The sequence below is a fragment of the Panthera leo genome, chromosome A2, assembly GCF_018350215.1.
Source record: "Panthera leo isolate Ple1 chromosome A2, P.leo_Ple1_pat1.1, whole genome shotgun sequence".
In the NCBI taxonomy this organism is placed as follows: Eukaryota; Metazoa; Chordata; class Mammalia; order Carnivora; family Felidae; genus Panthera; species Panthera leo.
Genome location: NC_056680.1, coordinates 115,956,104 through 115,962,293, shown reverse-complemented (window position 1 = coordinate 115,962,293; position 6,190 = coordinate 115,956,104). Strand labels below are relative to the sequence as shown.

The 6,190-nt window shown below is 42.3% G+C and overlaps 1 long non-coding RNA gene across 4 annotated transcripts; it reads right to left on the bottom strand.

Annotated features, from left to right (window-relative positions):
• Positions 1-521: 521 nt before the first annotated feature.
• LOC122208983 lies at positions 522-6,065 on the bottom strand. 4 transcript variants are annotated; one of them, XR_006197389.1, is made up of 3 exons: positions 5,744-6,065; positions 2,136-2,317; positions 522-676 (listed from the first exon to the last, which is right to left on the bottom strand). It is a non-coding gene; the product is annotated as an uncharacterized LOC122208983 (long non-coding RNA). The 4 variants fall into 4 exon arrangements; XR_006197392.1 differs by lacking the exon at positions 5,744-6,065 and adding an exon at positions 4,791-5,355; XR_006197391.1 differs by lacking the exon at positions 5,744-6,065 and adding an exon at positions 4,248-4,527.
• Between the last annotated feature and the right edge of the window lie 125 nt (positions 6,066-6,190).

Sequence of the window (6,190 nt, the reverse complement as noted above, 5' to 3'; positions counted from 1 at the left end):
TATGTTTCCAGAGTTATCTAGCTCACTGACATTGGTTTCAAGGAGGGGACATCCAAATAATTATTCTTTTCATGAGTATTTAAGTGCCTCTTAGGTACTAAGTACTAAAGGTAGGCACTGGGAACCCAAAATGAAACAAAAAATACGATTCCTGCTTTTCAAGGTCTCCTACATTACCGAGAGAGGTAGACACACAAACCAAAAGGTACTGCAACATAAGTGCTGTAATACAGAGGCAAGTACTAAGGGGGAAGATAAGAGGGCACATTTAACTTTCCACAGAGAAGAAAAGAATATCAGGATGGCAGAGAAGAGCATAGCTTTAATGTCCAGACAAGAGTGGATCATTTTTTGTATATGTCAAATGAGGATATCTACTTCACAGAGATGCTGTGGGTTTTAAAATTATGTACACCTACAAACACACACATACACACACACACACACACACACACACACACACACACTCTTCTATCACAGCATCTGGTACACAGTGTATGTTAAATAAATTACCATTACTAGGGTGTGCAAGTTATCAATTTATTGGCTCTCCATTCCAAATCCACTCTTCTTTGCCCTGCACTTTGTGATACTGGACTTGGATCCTGCAAAAAGTTCTCCGTCATCAGGTGGCAGAATTTTAAGTTTCATCAATAGAAAGCACTGGAATGACCCCCTGCAAGGCAATGATAACAGTAAGACACTTCTGTTTCAGTTACTGATCCCTTATTATTACTATTCATCACTAGAGCCTGGCATCCACCTAGAAGCGTTCCAACTGGCCATTAGACCACTCTCTCTCTCTACCAGCAGCCATATCCAGCACATAGCCTCCAGCAATGGCAGGCCACTTCCAGAGGCCAGTCCTGGCCAACTCACATCCTCTAAGATGAGACCACTTCTAGAGAACAGTGCTAACCTACACCTCTAACAGGTTTCTTCTCCATCCGAAGGCTGTGTGTACCTATGACAGACACTCTGTCTTCTAAGAAGTTTAAATCTTCCTCTTTTCGTAGTTAACCAGCCTCTACTAGTTAATAATCCTTTATATTAAGTTTACCCTGCTCAAATAATAAGCATGGTTTCTGCTCCTTACTGCAAGTAAGGTCAATATAATTGAAGGGTGGGCTGCTGTGGGACAGGATTGAGAAAGATTAGATTAGGAAAATTTTTTTCAAAATCAGAAGTCAGCCTTCATGCTGTGAATAACAGGGGTCCATGGTGAATTTCAAGCAAGACACATGTCAGATTTGCATCTTACAAAAATCTCCCAGGTGGTAGTATAGAGAATGATAGGGTGAAGGTAAAACTTGGAGGGAGGCAAAGTACTAGAAGAACACTGTGACTGACGTTACTAGAATTCATTAACATTTCCCATTCCCTAGACACACAGGAACATGACATATCGCAGGCCATGCCCTGCAATTTCCTTGGCCATAGGAATGTTTATAAACTGCTGTGAATCACTTGTGAGTAGAAACAGCTAAGAGCTGGTGCTTAATTACCTACACTCCCTTCTGCTGCTGCAAACCCTGAGGCCCCACATTGAAATGGCAGAGTTAGGAGACAGCAGCCCTTGAATGACAAGGTACAGGGTCCCCTGCAGTACTGGTTTATGGAACATAAGGAGAAACAAGCCACTGAGATTTTAGGCCACTTAGATTTGGTGGTTATGTGTTACTGTGGCATCAACCAGCCTACGCTCTACTCCTTTGACCCTAAGGTATCCACAGACACATTTCTACCCATATTTAAATGTCAATGCAACAATTATATGGCATGCTTCCACCTAAATGATGAAATTATTCTTCATACAAATGAATATCCCATCACTCACTCCCCCACTCCCCAGATGACCCTAACAGTCACTATTTCTATTTTTGGATGATGTTATTTCGTCTCCTAGTTTAGTTACAATGCCATAAAAATATTCTGCATCCTAAATACTACATTGTAAAGTCAACCACCAACATTCTAACTAACATTAAAATATTAAAACATTCTAATATTTAGAAAGGTAAGAAAGAAAACAAATTATGTAGTATGTACAAACATTATACAATAAGTGGTTATCTATCACTGCACAGGAAACCATACCAGGACTTGGTGGTTTTAAAGAACAACTATTTTATTACCTTTTGTGATTCTGTAGGTTGTCTGAGATCATGTAGGCAGTTCTTCCACTGGTCTCACCTGGGGCTTCTCATCTGGTTGCAGTCGGGTGACAGGTGAGACTGGAGTCATCTCTTCAGATAATAGGGACATTATGACAACAGGGTCCCTCTCCCTCTTCACGTAATCTTCCCACAGGGTCCCTCTGGTAAGGTAATCAGACTTATTTCATGGTGGTTCAGGTCTCTCAAAAGTAAGTGTCCCAAGAGTGAGAAAGTGGAAGCGACCAGTCCTCTTAAAGACTAGGTCTAGGATTGGCAGAGCATACTTCTGCATTCCAGTGGTTAACACGAGTCACAGAGCAGTTCATACAGATGTAGGTGGGAACTACACATAAGCATTAATAGCAGGAGCTGTGGTTCATTAAGGGCCATCTTTAGAGCCTAGTCAACCAGAGGCCAGGAAGAAAATATCCAATATTACTATAGTCCTTATTTCCATAATTCTTGAGGCTAGAAGTGCAATGGGTGCCATCTTTAGAGGAGTCTACCAGAGGCCAGGAATAAAATATCCAGCATTACTAATTTCCATAATTCTTTAGGCTAGAAGTACAAGGGTGTTTGCTTCCCAAGGTAGCACCTACCTCATTGGATCGTAACTGTTTCCTGTTCCATATCCCCAGAGATGCAGGCACTGGGGCAATCCCTGACACACTCTGTTCCATATCCCCATTGCAGGCACTGGGGCAATCCCTGACACACTCTGGGAAATTAGGGATTATTTACCAAATAAGGACATTTTATAAATATCTGCACCCATGTCATTGCAATGAGTACACAGTTCCTTAGCTACTCAAGGCAAAAAAAACCTCAATTTAATATTAAAGTGTCATTAAACTCATTTGTAATCAGTTTAATTTTAAAGCCAGAAGAATATGTAGTTTTAATTATCATCCTAGTAAGTAGGATACATACATTGGAATCAACGAGGTTTTAAGTTTTACAGTTGTTTTTTAATGTATGTTTTAAAGTCACTGAAAAAGACTTCCCAACCCATCTTCTTGGCAAGGAATAATACTCAAACTTTTTCCATTTAAAAAATACTCATGAAGTATGCCTGGGTGGCTCGGTCAGTTAAGCGTCTGACTCTTAGTTTCAGCTCAGGTCATGATCTTGTGGCTTCATGGGTTTGAGCCCCACCTAGGGCTCTGTGCTGACAGCGTGGCAACAGCTTGTGATTCTCTCTCTCTCTCTCTCTCTCTCTCCCTCTCTCTCTGCCCCTCCCCTACTCGTGCTGTCGCTGTCTCTTTCAAAATAAATAAACTTTAAAAAAATATATTAAAAAAAACTTAAATATTCATAAAATCACTATGTCAAAGAGAGATCTACACCCCATGTTCACTGCAGCATTATTTATAATAGCCAGACATGGAAACAACCTAAGTGTCCATCTACAGATGAGTGGATAAAGAAAATGTGGTACACGTGTGCTCACGGAAAAACTATTCAGCCATAAAAAAGAAAGAAATCTTGCATTCCTGACATGTATGGATCTTGAGGGCATTATGCTAAGTAAGACAGAGAAAGATAAATACAGTATGATCTCACTTATATGTGGAATCTAAAAAAAACAAACTCATAGAAAAAGAGATCAGATTTGTGGTTGCCAGAGGCAGGGGGTGAGAGGTAAGGGAATCAAGCGAAGGCGGTCAAAAAGTACAAACTTCCAGTTTATGAAATAAGTAAGTACTGGGATATAATGCACAACAGGATGACTATAGTGAACAATGCTGTTTGGTATATTTGAAGTTGCTAAGAGAGCAAATCCCAAAAGATTTCATCGCAAGGGGAAAAATTCTTTTTTGAAACAATATGAGGTGATAGATGCCAATAAATAAAATTTCTGTCACAGCCATTTCATAATATATATATATGAAGTCATTGTGTTGTACCCCTTAAACTTATACAATCTTATATGTCAATTATATCAGTGAAACTGCGGGGGGTGGATTAAATACCCATATCTGCCAAGAAGTACGAGATCCCTCAAAACTTTATTTGGTTCATTATCAAATATCACTTTAATTAAAAGTCTTTATAACAGATTTAAAATAAAGGTTATAGAGTATAGCTTACATTATTATATACTTCCTGTATATTATCTCCTTGAAGGCGAAAGGTCTAACTTTAACGGTTTGGAATTTCTGTCAACCCAGACACAGTATTCTATGCATACATTTTTTTCATTCCCAAATTTCATCTTCTCTGCTGGTGGGATTACTAGTGACTCAAAGAATACATTAAGGTAAATGAAGTGGTGACGGAGAGAACAGTATGTCAGGAGAGATAGAAAGGTGATCTGACTCCACAGGAAGTGGTGACACACCTAAGAAATCAGTTATTTTGAGCATCCCAAGGCAGGTGCTTACTTTTGGTTGGGGTCACATATACATGATCTGATGGCTGAGGAGCGCGGTCAAGTAGACCCAGTTCTGACATCCTCAAGAACCTTTCAGATGGGGAAGCATTTCCAAAGAGAACACTTGTTTTACAAAGATCTGACAATGAATTTTTTTTTCTTGCCTATAAATTTTATTTGGAGATAACAAAGTTAAAAATAAGTAATGCTATTTTCCTACTCTTTACACCGTTTGACAGAAAATAAAATTTCAAACTCACTAGAACCTGGAGACTCTCACCACATATCCTGGGTCCCATTGTGGCCCTAACTTCCCTGGTCTCACAACCATCCGCATACATACGAGCCCATGGCTTGTGATGCAGCTTCAGCAGATATCCCTGATTAAATCTATTGTGTTCAATTATTACCACCCAGGAAGAATCAAGCCATGAGGAAATGGAACAAAGGTCAAGCACAAGAGAAAGGTGGGATACAGAAATTACTGGAAGGCTGGGCACATGAAATAGGCTAAGTTGACAGGGAATTCAATGGGAAGGAATTTAAAAGGAAATCCTGAAAACCCTAGAGCAGCAAAAAGGCAAAAAAAGATTAGGATGGACTTCCATTGAGAAGTTACTTGGAGGGGGGAGGGGGGATAAAATGTATAAAGGGGAAAGATGAGGGCAAACTTCACCTAATTCACAATTCTGTCTCCAGCAGTATTTACTCTTGCAAGCTTAGTGGAATTGGGGGAGAGGTGCAGAGACTATCAAGTTGACCAAGAATATAAAATCCCGACCTTGCCGACTCCAATGCACCTTTCTTTCTCGCATGTCACCTAACACTCACCTAGAAAGCACAGCACAAAATGAATATCCACTGGCCAGCTGATTAAAAAGCTGTTTTAAGAATCAGAGAACAACTCCCTTCTCAGAGGTAATCTCTCTACCTCCGCATCCTTCTGTGTTCCTACAGGCTCAGTTCTAGCCTCTCTCAAAATGTAAGCTTCCCACATCCCGGTCCTTCGGGGGTAGGGGGGTGTCTCAGTCATCACAGAAACTCAGGGCTCTGTAGGTGCGGAACCGTGTTCACATTAGCTTCTGGGGGAAAGGGGATGGAGGTGGGAGGGCAGGGGTTGCGCGTAACTGAGGTCATCAAGGTGGGGCTAGGTCCTTGGGAACTGGATAGTAAGCCGCAGCCAGACCTGCCCGTTTGCCATGTCCGCACCCACCCGAGGAAGAAAGAGCCAAGTGTCCCACAGGGCACAACTCCGGAGCACGCGTGCAGAGTCCAGCGAAGCCACCTTCAAAGCGGCTGCAGCCCCCCATTCCAGCAATAGGAGGCGGAGGGGGAAGATGGGCAGGATGCTCTCGCCTCACCAGGGTGTCCTGCCCTCCATCCCGGCGCTGAGCCCGTCCTCAGCCCAGTCCACACTGGGAATGCTAGGGCCGGAGAAAAACCCTAGGACAAGCAGACCAAGTAGAACTCGATCTTCCACCAGAGGACGCCTGGGGGCGGGGCGAGATGTGGGGGCGGGGCCGAGGGACTGGAGCCCCGGAAGAGCCCCTTTCGCCTCTAGACTGGGCCTCTTGTCCTCTCTCTACACTTCCAGTCCCGTTTCGGATTACTACCAGTCGCAAGGCTCCTAGGCTGGCTTCCTGCGAAAACTCTAATAGCC